Source organism: Lactuca serriola, chromosome 5, assembly GCF_051521515.1.
Source record: "Lactuca serriola cultivar US96UC23 chromosome 5, Lser_US96UC23_V15, whole genome shotgun sequence".
Classification (NCBI taxonomy): Eukaryota; Viridiplantae; Streptophyta; class Magnoliopsida; order Asterales; family Asteraceae; genus Lactuca; species Lactuca serriola.
Window position 1 is genome coordinate 172,821,479 of NC_136412.1, and position 13,443 is coordinate 172,834,921.

General features: G+C 30.4%; 1 long non-coding RNA gene across 1 annotated transcript; it reads left to right on the forward strand.

Moving 5' to 3' along the window:
• Positions 1-6,108: 6,108 nt before the first annotated feature.
• LOC145053282 (uncharacterized) lies at positions 6,109-8,580 on the forward strand. Its single transcript, XR_013684421.1, has 3 exons — positions 6,109-7,433; positions 7,568-7,640; positions 8,169-8,580. It is a non-coding gene; the product is annotated as an uncharacterized LOC145053282 (long non-coding RNA).
• The last annotated feature ends 4,863 nt before the right edge of the window (positions 8,581-13,443 follow it).

Genomic DNA, 13,443 nt, shown 5'->3' on the forward strand with positions numbered 1-13,443 from the left:
CGGGCGGACCAATCACACTGTAGACTCGACGGATATGGCTAGACTCGGAGGGTGGACCAGGTGGACTGAAGGCTCGGTACGGCAGACCAGTCACACAGTAGACCCGAAGTGCATGGTTGTTCTGTGTTCTGTTATGATATGGCATGTTATGTGTATGGTTTGTGTGGTTGGTATTTTGGGGGTATTTCACTAGGCTTCCGGGCTTACAGTTATGGTTTAAATGTTTCATGTACTTCAGGAGACCGTGGCAAGGCAAAGGCGTGATCGTACCGCTCCTCATGATTATGTTTTATGATATGGTTCTGGGAAGACCCTGATAAATAATTGTATTGAAAACCTTTTTGTAAATACTTAATGAAACTGGGTTGTTTTGAAAAGTTTAAATTGGTTGAAATTTTTAGAGTGTTACAATATCAACCTTAACCCTTTCAAATATTTTAACTCTCTCTATTTAATTGTTTATTCATTAGTAATGTTGGAGTTTATAATGATCTAAATCTAGGGTAATGTATTAACTTATAAATAGTTCCATAAATACATCGACCCAATGCATACTTTCAACTTTAATTAGCTTAACTATAAAATATAATAATAATATATGGAACATGGTCCATGATTAAAATTAAAGGCCGGCCCATTACCCTCTTTGTGATACACAAGTACCATAAACAACAACAACAAAAAGAAACCCTAGTCGTTCGAGTTTTTTATAAGAAGTTGAGAGAATCATAAGAAAAATCTTTTACATCGGAAAAGATAAGTCAATGATGGAGTAGCAAAATCGATTTGTGCGACTACAGATGTCAATTTTGGTAAGATCTATTACATGTTTACTTTGATGTTTGTAACGACTCAATCATGTATATAGAGATAGATATATGTATTTTCTAATTTCTCAATCAATACGAATTTGATTACCACTAATTATTTTTAATTTGATATTAAGTGTGATCGGAAACAATATTAAGAAGTTAAACTTGTATTTAAAAAAATAATGCGCTCACAAAAACATGAATGATGGATCGATAGGGATTTGTATAAAATTTGATTACATTATAACTTAGGTTTAGATTATATATAAAGGTTTACTAATTCTATTGTTTTGTTAAATACCACTAGATTAGCAATTAGATGATTAGTTGAGATAAGGAATACTAATTATTATGTTGTGAACAAGATACCTTTACGATACACACAAATAACTGATACTTAGTATGATATTTTGAGATTTAAGTTTTCGTTAACATTTAAGAGTATGTAGGCATTTCATTGATGCATTGTTTGTTGTAACAAATCAAGGCATATTATGTCCAATTTCATAGTGATGTTATATGTCTTTCACATTTACTTTGTTTGATATTAAAATAAGTAGTGTGGGTTTTATGTGTGGATTGGCTATGAATTTTAGGTCCATACACATTTAAGTAGGAATCACAATGAACATTACTTACTTTATTGAAATATATCAGCATAAAAATTTGCTAATGGGTTTGTAACTAATAACTTATTAGGATAACTTATTAGATACTAACTGGATATTACCTTCTAGTGTACCACTTTAGGATACTAGCTTTTATGTACTTGAAAATGATAAAGTTTCAATTTGGAATGTCTCATGAAATGGTACACAATAACAAAAAGCATAGATTGATAATTTCTCAAAATGCTAACAAACAAGAAAATAATAAAATCATTTAATTTAATTCGTAGAACACATAAACATAAAAATCTGTAGATCATTACTTTATTAAAAGGTTAATACTTATTTTAGTTATGCTATGTAGTAATTTTTAGTATGATATATAGATGGAGTATAGAATACCTTCATGAATGAGTATAACCTCTATATCAAACAACACTTTGAGATGGTTGAAAAAAATATAAATCAAGTTGTGTCATATGGTAGGGAGCAACAAAAGTTGCCTTGTCATAAAATTATTCCCCTGATCATTGCTAAAATGTCTATATAGTCATTACAAGAAAAATGGGCATCGTCGACTAAAATATAAGAGGTTGATTAATCAGTATCGAATACCAATTAATCAACCCCAATACTACTTAGAACTGATTTCAATATGTGAAGAACCAAAGGGCTTGTAGTCCAACGGTATCCGGTATTGTCTTCCCTCTTTGAGGTTGAGAGTTCAAGTCCCGTCGTGGACATATGTGGATTTAAGAAGCAGTTTATGAGTAGCTTAGATTTCTCATCTCAAAAAATATGTGAAGTGATTGACCAAGCGTATTCGACAATGAAATTCAATATGTTTAGGCCAAATTACATTTGTAGCTTAAAGTTATTTGTGGTTGAATTTATTTCTATGATAGGCTTGTACAATGTTGACAATCCTTATAAAAAAATGATCTCTTGCACCATTTGCTTTATTGATTACCTTGATAAGTCGAAGTGGGAAATACTTATCTTATACGAACTTTCATTCTGTTTCAAGGCCAATAACATCGTTGTGATGGATCGATACTTATCACATAACTCTTGGATAAATGCACTATAGAATTCATCAATTAGCACCACCACTAAGTCATTAATTTCCTCAAACTCAAAACTTGTGTGTGTATTCTTTATACAAGTTTACAATAAACTAGGTGGATATCTACATGTTGCATATAATAAAAGTATGTAGTTACACTTTTGGTAAATATATGCTACTAAAAATAATAATGTTATTGACACTGACAGTAATTTGATAATTCTTATACAAAATTGATACATTAAATTGTAACTAATTTGAACGATAAACATCTATTAGAATCATATTAGTTAGTCGCATGTGCCCGCAACTTGCCTATGAATAAATTACTTATATTTCTCAATTTACTGTTAGTTTTATCACTTAAGAAAAAAAGTTATTTGTCATTTTGTTTAATTCAATTATGATGACCACTTAGAATATTAATTATTATTTGTAAGATAACATAAATTTATCTATAACTTTTTGTTATCCTTACCTATTATTAATGGTTATTTATCTACAATACTTATCTGGAGAATTTTTAATTAAAATAATAATACTTTTATTTGATATTTTTAGTTAATTTGACATTTCGATTTAGGTTTTTTATATGGGTTAATGACCTAGAAAGGTAACAAACTTTGGTCTTTGTCCAGATTTAGGTAATTGTGTTCTTTTTCGTTCACATTTGACTATTGAACTTGTTTGACCTGTTCAAAATAGGGTAATATGACCAGTAATTACAGTAATATTACACAATATGAACAGGTCAAACAAGTTTATTGGTCAAATGTATACGAAAAAACATGGTTACCTAAACATTGACAAAAACCAAAGTTTCTTACTGTTTTGGTAATATTGGACAAGAACCGTCTCAATGACTGTGCCCTAGGATTAGGCTCCTACAGTCAATGAACAATTAGATTAGGCTTGTTCTAACCCAGTACAGTCCTGACTAGTCATAGGCTAGGATGTCTTGCTAGGTCTTTAAAGCACATACAACCTATCCCCTTAAGCGTATACAACCTAACCCTAACTACCTGAGCTTAAACTGGGTTGGCCCAAGACTTGACCATCTCCTAATACACAAAGATCGTACAACCCAATTTCATGTAACATCAATGGATATTATGATTACTTGCACTTAACATAAAGAACCCAATATTATCAAAATGGGTAAGGAACTTTGGTTTTTGTCCATATTTAGGTAACTATGTTTTTTTCGTACAGATTTGACCAGTAAACTTGTTTAACTTGTTCATAATAGGGTAATATTACAGCTAATTACCAGTCATATTACCATATTTTGAACAGGTCAAACAAGTTTAATGTTCAAATGTGTACGGAAGAAACATAGTTACCTTAATGTAAACAAAGACCAAAGTTCGTTACCTTTCTAGTTCATTAATCCTTTTTATATTTAAAGAATTTATTTTTTTAACTATGTAAAAAGAAAAAGAATTTCAATAAACTTAAGTTTATTTGATATTTTAATTTAGCTTTTTCACTTGACATATTTAAATTGTTTTTAATTCTTTTTTAAAAACAATAATTCATTTTTTAAGTATATTCGATCTTTTTATTTAAGTATTTTGTTTAATATGTATATTTATATCCATATGTTAATTATATTATGCTAATAGTTCAAAAAACCAACCAATTTTTGTTTATATTTTATATTTAACTTTATATTTAACAAAAGTAATAATTTAAAATATATCTTTTAATAATTTTCTCTAATTTATTAAAGTTCCCATTTGTATTTTGAAATTGAAATTATATTTAAATTAAGAAGTTAATTATATTTGATTAATAACTTTAAAATGTTATCGTTAAAAGATAAGTTTACATCCAATTGAAATTATTAAATTAAACATATTAGCTTTGAAATTGGAAAAGTAATATTATAGTTAGAATAATAATTGATTTTAATGTATTATCTACTATTTTTATTTTTTTATTTCAATCATGATCATGGTTAATTGATATCTAACCTCTGTAAGTTAATACAATATAAGTTTTTCATCATTTGTAAGTTACCACAACGTAACTTTTTGTGTTAGTTATTTAAAAACCACTTATTTTGAAAAAAAAAATTATAATAAAAAGTAATTTTTTTTATATTTTTTATTTAATTTCTATTTTCGTTTTACATTTAATATGTAAACATTCTTAAATATTTTAAAAATAATATTTGAAATACTTCCTAAGTTTATTTAAAATTTTGATTTACTTATTGGATTTAAACTAACATGTAAATTAACAAACAAGTGCATTATAATTGTCATTTTAAAAGTCTACCAATAATAAAATAACACTTGAGTGGTAAAAAGTGACATGACGCTTATGTGGCGGGGGAGGGAGTGCGGTTTCGGTGGCACCACTCCCTCCAGCCTTAAGAGAGTATTGGTCTAGGGATCTGTTAGTATTTAACCCTAGTCGTTTACATGAAAACCCTATCCTATCTTTTCCGTCGGATCACACATCTGACAGTCTGCTGAAATCTCGCCATCGCTTTTTTATTTCTAGAGAAAATTACACGAATGGTCCCTATGGTTTGTGGTTACTTGCACACTTGATCCCTAGAAAGTTTTTTTAACTCGGACCGTCTCTGAAACTTTAATTTGTTACCCGCCCAGTCCCTCTCTTAACTTTCCCGTCTGTTTAGCTGTTAGTAACTCCCATACCGGGGGCATTTTTGTCCTTTCGCCATTGCAAGACCTCTAAAACCCACCCCCTTCATTATTTGTGGTCATGTAGCCCTTTGTGCCTTCAGAATTTGGAAAGATGGGTCGGGTTGCTTGATCATTTCATGGTTGCAGATCGAGATCACGATTAAGATGGAAGTGAAATTACTGATTCGGATTGCTTAGAAGACAATGATGATGATTTAATCAGGAATTCTTACTCGCTTACACCCGTGACGATGGTGGCTAATCTCATCGACAACTATCTTGCTGAGGTGGCATCCGATGTTAACTTAAAGCTCAAAAAGTTTCAATCTTTGGTTGCTACTGTCACTGATTTTGCAAGGTCAATCGATGAAGGAATGTATCGAGCAATAGATATATATATCTCAAGGTACAGTTGACTTTTAAAGTCAAAATTGAGACCGAAATTGTTAGAAATTCAGGATAAAGATTTTCTTATACGTAATATTTGCAATCATATAAAGAGGGACAAAATATTTTTCAATTTATTCATAGAAATTTCTAAAATGTTGAAGCAGAAGTTCGAACTCAAATGGCGAAACCTTGTAATCGTAATTTTACAGGCACATCCATGGCTGATAGATTCCGATTGGGAGCTACTCTGTCGATTGATGGCCTACCAGAAACTGTCACTAGAAGCCAGCACACACGCCGCACAGAATGAGAGACTGCCGCTCCGTTTCATAGTTCAGGGTTGTCTTCTTCGAGAAGCTCCGGCTGCAGACATCTGTTGCCGGCTGCTTTTATGTCTCTTAAAATTACAACTCACAGACATACCTGAGCAGCATGTGCTGCCGGAAAGTGGGAACGTGCACCTTTTTCCCTTCGTTTGGATTGCAAGCCCAAGAGAAGAACACGAAAGGAAGAAGTGAGAAGAAGAAATTGAGAAAAAGAATGAACAAGGTGGGTTTTAGAGGCCTTGCAATGGCGAAAGGACAAAAATGCCCCTGGTATGGGAGTTACTAACACCTAAACAGACGGAAAAGTTAAAAGAAGGACTGGGCGGGTAACAAATTAAAGTTTTGGGGACGGTCCGAGTTAAAAAATCTTTCTAGGGACCAAGCGTGCAAGTGACCACAAACCACAGGGACCATTCGTGTAATTTTCTCTTATTTCTATATATATTCCATCTCTGCCCCCATAGTCTTGTTGATTACCGAAGATTTTGCCTTCTTTTCTGATTATCTGGATCTTCCAGATGGTTGAAGAATCTCAAATTTCGGTTTTTCCATTATGATTGCAAATTGTTGGTCTGATTCAGAGGGTCAACCACTTCATGTAGACAAATCGTTTTCCCACAAGAATGTTAAGTCCCTTTTTTCTGTTTATTTCTCCTTTTTGATTTCTTGATTTCTGTCCTCACTTCCATAGGTGTTTTATTTTTGGATTTGGTGAATATCATGACATTTTCATGGACATGAAGTATGATTTTGATGGTGAACTGATATTAATCTTTAATGGCATAGACTCCCACAAATCGTTTAACTGGTAAATCATTAATTTTCTCATTCCTCCTTTCTCTTGTTGTTGGTTACTGGAATATTTAATGAAATTGTCATTGGTATAATTTTGAGATAGTATATATTATTCAGAATACAATGACTAGATCCCTGAATCTAATTATATAATAGCTTCATTCGTCCACACAATCTATAAACACCAACAAGGGGAAGAAGAAAGTTAATCCGTTACCAGCGGAACTCAACGATTTGTGTGTCTATGTCATTGAGATACCATACGAAAGGGATTACTATTTGTTCACCACCAAAGTCCCATTTCCTGTTCATTAAAATGCCATGATATATATGAAATCTAAATATAGGATAGAAAACAAGAAACCAAACATGAGAAATAAACAGAAAATGTTGTTGAACTTTATTTTCTTGTGGGAAAATGATTTGTCCACAAGATGTGGTTGACTCTGGAATACATTTGAATCCAGCAAAAAAGGAGCATTCTCCTTGGTTCAGTTTAACTCCTTCATGTGATCATTGTGCTATAAAGCTTCCTTTTAAATTTAATCATATAGCTAATAGTATCTTCACTATCTTATCTTTTCTATTTTCTTATGTTTGAACCTTTCTGTTTGGTTCAGTTTAACTCCTTCCATGATTATTGATTATTGAGCTATAAAGCTTCCTTTTAAATTTAAATGTATAGCTAGTACTATCTTTACTATCTTATCTTTATATTTTATTGTCTTTGACTCTCTAGGAACAGAAAGAACATTCTGCAACTACTAGTGCAACCATACGTAAGTACATCTGCATTTTCAGTATAACGATTGTTTATACAATGTCTGTTCAGTAGGATATAAATTATTGACAATCTTTTTTCTGGTATTTGTAATTGCATATACTGATTAACAAGTTATTCTTGCGTGGATAGGAATTTTCATCCATATGTGTCTGTTCTCATGAAGTATATCGTGTTGCAAGTTAAGCATGTTTGCCAACAGGATGTATGTTCTTTTTTCTATGATTCAGTTAACTGGATATAACTATTGATTTTGTTCATGAAAGAAGTGTCGTTCTTTTCTCGTGATCTCCACTGAGTTGATTTTAGTTAGAGAGGTTTAAACATATATAATGTAGTAAATGTAAACCCCTTTTGAAGTGCTGTGAGGAAAAAATCCATTGAAACATGGAGCTTTCAGTGCATGATGCAGAAATTGGGATACTAAACACTATTGCATAGGCAGATGGATATTGTCCCAATGTAAATTTAATAACTAAAAAGCATTACACTGTTAAGAGATTATGTCTTGCTTTTCTTAATTGTTCTTGCATAAACATTAAACCATGCAACCTTTAACTACATACCGCAACTATGAGTTTTGGTTCACTAAAAAAACTACAGTTTTGGTTAGACTTTGCCAATAGAACAAGTACATCTAGTGGCCATGCGTATGTATTTGTTCTTTGTTTTTTTTATTTTGTTTTAAAAAAATATTTCCTTTAATGACTTATATTTTTAATAATCTGAACAGGTTGGTATATTCATGAATGGTAAACTTCTTGCCCCGGAAATGAAGCTCCTTGATGTGGTGAAGCAATGGATGGCTATTGTTTGTTCAGAGAGAAAAATAACCGAAGGATGTTCTTCCGAGAACTTCTGTGTGAAGCTCACTTTCGCTCGAAGAGAGTAGACAAGCAGTGGACAACTATTTTTGGAATCACCAGGAAAACATCCCAATTGACATTTGATTCTAATGCTTCCTATCAGTCCAATAAACTTCATAAGGGTTTTGAAAAATGCTACATATTTATCTTTATATGACTGATCTTGATCTTTTTTTCATGAGACTATTGATTTTTCTGGCAATTTCACATTCATACACTATTAGGAAATCAGTTTTCATCCTGGTTGCCGCCCACGGTAAAAAAAATAACCATTATTGATGAATGGTCACAATATGTTTTACAAATTTAGTGATGAATTCGCAAGAACTATATAACGTGCTATAATTACTTTGTTTGAAATCAGCGACAAATTTGATAGAGAATAGCTATGAATTTACCCATGTTGCTCATCATTTGAAATAGTTTTCCATACTCTATCACTAACTGTCACTATATGTCTGTTGTTGATCCATCATGAAGTTTCCGTTAATAGTTCATCGTAAAGTTTCCATTACAAACTCTATCCTGATCTCATATATTTTTATAATTGTGAAGCATAATAGCATGGGATAGGCCTAGGCATATCTCAAGATTTTTGGCTTGTTCAGTCAGCTATTATTGTGTTGCTAAGCGTACTGCAAATGCATAAATGATGAATATGCTATAAATATTATATTTACCGATAAATACGGGGAATAAAGGGGAAGATAATTTTATTGTACAAAACATAACATAAAAATGTCTCATCATACAAAAAAATAACATAATGGTTTTTAGGGGTATCAAATATTTCTGACACAACATGAAAATGATTTATATAACATGAATATGACAAGACAAAATGTCGAGTTTATTCATGAAAAAAAATCAATTAAAACACGGCACGACATGAAAGTTGCCTTGCTTGCTTTTTTTCTTTTTGTTTACACTTAGTGTAAACAACACAATAGCATAGGCTAAGTTTGAGTTGTCTTAACGGATACCAACACAACAATAGCCAATAAAATATAAGCAACACAAACCATAATATATATGTAGTTCCACTTCTCAAGCTTGCTCCACTAAATAAAAAGTCACTAATAATTTAGGAACTAAATAAAAGGTCACTAATAATTTAGGAACTACAACAAGGATACTATAATATATTAAATTCTACATTATATAATAACATAAACTTTTTGTCAACATTATAACCTAGTTCTCATAAAGTAGTAGAACATGAGACATTTGTTGAGCTTAAACCATGGAAGTGAATATATGCTTTACGATGCCAACTATTTACGAAATTTATAATGGTAAATGCACCATGTCTTTGCTTTCTTGGGTAGGCTAAAAAAAATCTATCTTAGAGGGGAAGCTTTACTCTGAATGCTAGGCCTTTTGGCTCTAAATAAAGTTTTTGTAACATAATCAAAGTGAAGGTATGGTGTTTAACAAAGTACATGACATATATCTAACTCTGGGTTTCTAAGTGCACAACTCTTGAGCACACGAGAACATATGATCTCTTCATGACTTTTGTGTAAGAATCATGAGAAATTGCTAATCGAGAACCTAAGACAATACTTGATTCTACTCAGGGAGATACTTTAATAGCTTTAAAAGATGTGTCATGACCTTCGATGCTTGATGTACGTTCTTTAAAAGTTGTGTTGTCCAAAGGTAACTCTTCCAGAAATACGTGCATCCAAATGTTTAATTACTTTATCTACGATGTCAGTAGTGTCTGCCAGAACTTGGAGTAAGCTGCAGAACTTGGAGTAAGCTGCAGAAGAAGAATACGACAAGCTCAATGGAAGGAAAACAAATTCAAAAGAAAATTGGCTGAAAGCCTTCGGTTGTTGTTGCACCAATAAAATATTCTTTTTCGCAACTAAGAAATTGTAAATAGGACTAATCACTCCATTAATTTTGTGCTCCTAGCAGATTTTATCAATAGTACTAGTCCATCCAGGATGTCCTGTTGATTGTATCAGAAAAAATAAACTATATAAAGTAATAAACCACTTAACTTGCAATATTTACGGGCTATAGAGGGTTTCATCATCCAAAGATCCGCATGTCTGTCTTCGTGTCTTTTCATATATATATATATATATATATATATATATATATATATATATATATATATATATATATATATATGTGTGTGTGTGTGTGTATGTGTATGTATCCATATATACGTATGTATGTATGTATGGACACACACATTCATATACAAATATGTATATATAAACACACACATGTATATATAAAATCTTATTTTACAAATTTGTATAACATTAAACTAGATTAGAGACTTGTGTATTATATGGGTTTGTAAATTAAAAAATCAAACTACATTGATATAATAAGAAAATTTTAAAATTTAATACTAAAATATGGTGAAATATAGAAAATATTAAAGTTTATAAAACTATAATGGTGAATAGGTATGAAGTATGACTTTCAATGTAGAATGTTATTGTACTTTAATAAATGAGACTTTAAAAGTACAATGCTAAAATACTATAAATTGGTAGTATAATGTTGAAATTTATTTATTTATTTCCATATAATACATAATTGATATTGCAAATACATATTTATAAACTTAAGAATAAGAGAATAAATATGGAATTTGGAAGAAAGATTGGAGGAGAAGCAACTTCGATGCTTGAAATCAAAATCGTGAGTATCAAAAATCATGTGAGTCAAAAGAATAAGAACAATGGTATTTATAGAATAAATAGAATATAGTAAAAAATTGATATCAAATTAATTTGGATCCTAATCAATAAATAGAATAATTATAGGCTATATTAAAGGTAATATATTAATTAAGTTATTTCAAATTTCAAAATTAATAGCTAAGTTTATTTTTTTTATTGAATTATCGGTTGATATAGATTAAATACGGATTATCTGTATTTTAATTTTGAATGAACCTAAAATTCCCGTTTTCAAAATTAAAAATGAATATATATTTCTTTTGATGATTTATAGAGTACATTAAATGAAAATGTTTGTTAGCTATTTTATTTATTTAATGTCAACCCCTATAAAAAACGATGTAAATAAGGAAGTAATTTTTTGACATTTAAAATCAATTAATTGATTATCAGTATTTTAATTTGGAATAAAGTTAAAACTTTGGTTTTCAAAATTCAAAATGAATGTACCTTTTTTTTTTGCTGATTTATAGATTACTTTAAATGAAAATATTAATTAGATAATTTATTTATTTAAAGTCAAAACGTATAAATAAGGAAGTAAATAATGTAGTAAAATATGATTATATCGACTATAAATATGTATGTTACAATTTTTTAAAAAATTAATTGGGATTGATTGTGAGGAATAACACTTCAAAGGTTTCTGGCTTATATTTGATTAAATAGATATAACATTATCTACAAAAATAATCAACAAAAGTCACAAAGTATCGTTCACCATGCCTTGTTGTGGATCTTAACGGTCTAAACATATATGTGTGTATAAGGTCCAACAAATCCTTGCCTCTTTCATAGTTACATATGAATGGTGCTTGTGTCATCTTGCAAAGTAAGCATGATTCACATACATGTCAAACGATTCCAAGATATCGTTCAATTGAAGCTTGGTGATATGTTTCTTTTTTATATGGCCAAGACGACGATGCCACATACATGATTTATCTTAAACATTTCCGGAAGAATCAATGTTTATGATTAGATTATTAGATTTACTAACACAAATAACATTTCCATATGTACCATTGCAAACGCTAGCTTTAAAGCAAAAATAACCATTCTTATAAACCAAAATATCACACTTTTCATCATCAAAAGAGAAATGAAAACCATCCTTGTACAATGCATAAAAAGAAATAATGTTTCGTGCCATATCAGGCGAGTAACAACAATTTAATAATAGAAAATTAACACCACTACTAATCACGAGATCGTAATCCCCAGTCCCATATAACAGGTGCAGTGTGTTTGTTTCTTATGAGTACCACATCATATATCAAGAACCCAAGAATTAGAAGTTGATGTACTATGAAATTCAATCATAAATATACCTGAGGCGCTACACTCCTTGACTTTGTTCTTCATTAGATCCTCCAAGTATTTAGGGCGACTACATTTCCAATGTCCATTTGACTGGCAGTAGAAACAAAAGCCTCCTTTGGGTAACTAGTAAGAGCTATCTCGAAATCGACCTTTCTCTTGAGACCTTGATTGGACTGTCCAACCAAGGTATTTCACTTGCCTTTAGGAGGAGAAACCTTTTTCCTTTTAGCAGTACCATGGCCAATGGTCAATCATTAATATACCCAAAACGTGCACTTTCAACTTTGGTTGAAATTAAAATGTCAGTAATATATGAACCATGAACCATGATTAAAAATTAAAGATTAGGCCCATTTGCAATGTATAGGTTCTACAAACAATAACAAGAAGAAACCCTAATCACTCTCATTTCATTGTACGCAACCGAGAGAATTAGAAGAAAAATCATTTAGATTGGGAAAGAGAATTCCAGGAAGGAGTAATGTAATTGATTTTCACAAATATCAATGTAAAATTTGGTAAGTTCTATTACATATCTAATTTGAAGTTCGTAACGATTCAAAAATGAAAGATATATATAAATGTGTGTATCTTCTAGTTTCTTAATCGCTAAAACATTGATTACCATAATGATTTTTAATTTGATTTTAAGTGTGAATGGAAACAATATCATGAAATTAATAAAACTTGTGATGAAATAATTTATGCCCTAACAAAAATATGAAAAACGAATTAAAAGGGGTTGTAGAAAATACAATTCCATTATAATAGAGAATTATGAATTCAAATTTATATGATATAGAAAGTTTTACAAACACTATTATTTTGTTAATACTATTGGAATATCATTTCGATGATACAAGCCATTATATTATGCACAACCTCCTTTTTACCATACAAATTGCTTTTTACCATACAAATAACTAATACTTAACATAATATTTTAAGACATTTTTTTTCAATATATAAGTGCATGTGGATTTTCATTAATACATTAATTGGTGTATAATGAGTTGAATAAGCTTACGAATAACTTTACAGTGAGGTATATTCATAACCATTTTAAACAAATCTTTTATCGTTCTTTATTATTATTATTATTATTATT